The sequence below is a fragment of the Frankliniella occidentalis genome, unplaced genomic scaffold, assembly GCF_000697945.3.
Source record: "Frankliniella occidentalis isolate FOCC.00 unplaced genomic scaffold, Focc_3.1 Scaffold27, whole genome shotgun sequence".
Classification (NCBI taxonomy): Eukaryota; Metazoa; Arthropoda; class Insecta; order Thysanoptera; family Thripidae; genus Frankliniella; species Frankliniella occidentalis.
In genome coordinates this window covers 961896-962558 of record NW_026267157.1, presented here as the reverse complement: position 1 = coordinate 962558, position 663 = coordinate 961896, and positions in this window count along the sequence as shown.

The window sequence follows — 663 nt, the reverse complement described above, 5'->3', positions numbered from 1 at the left end:
ACCATGTGGGCATGTAAATTCCCAGCCCAGCGCGTGTTCAGGTGCGTTGCCACGCCGGGTCGGTAAAATTCACGCTGGATTTTTTTACCGTGAAAGCAATCGTTGATTTAACTTGCAGCAAACAAGATCTTTTAACATCCTAGCCCTATCCGTAGCTGACTCGACTTAGCACGGTCTAAAAAGCTGCATCTACAAATCCATTATCCTGTTCACCAACAAACCACTTAACAGGGGAGTATCATGGGGGGGCGGACAGGGGGGGAGGTGCATCGAAAGTTGCCTACATACAGGGGTTTTGTAGGTCAAATTGCCTACCTTCAGGCGGCTATCTAGTGGCCTATAGGGGGGGCAATCGCCCCCCCCCCCCCCGTAATACGCGCCTGCAACACAGGGGCTAGGGGGTGGCAGTCCCCCTGCACATCAATCAAACATTTATCAAGGGACAAATGCATTTCCCCCTAACCCATCCCCCCCCTCTCCCTCCTTAATACCCTCATATTTTGGCCGTCAAACTCAGTGCTCGAAACGTCAAACACTAACTACACAACGTCAAGAAAACAACGTCACTATGACACTTCTGATATTAAGACACTGCGAAAAATATTGGTAACAATCTCAGGAGCAGTTTCCTAATGGGTATTGTAAAATTAAATTTTCTAAAAT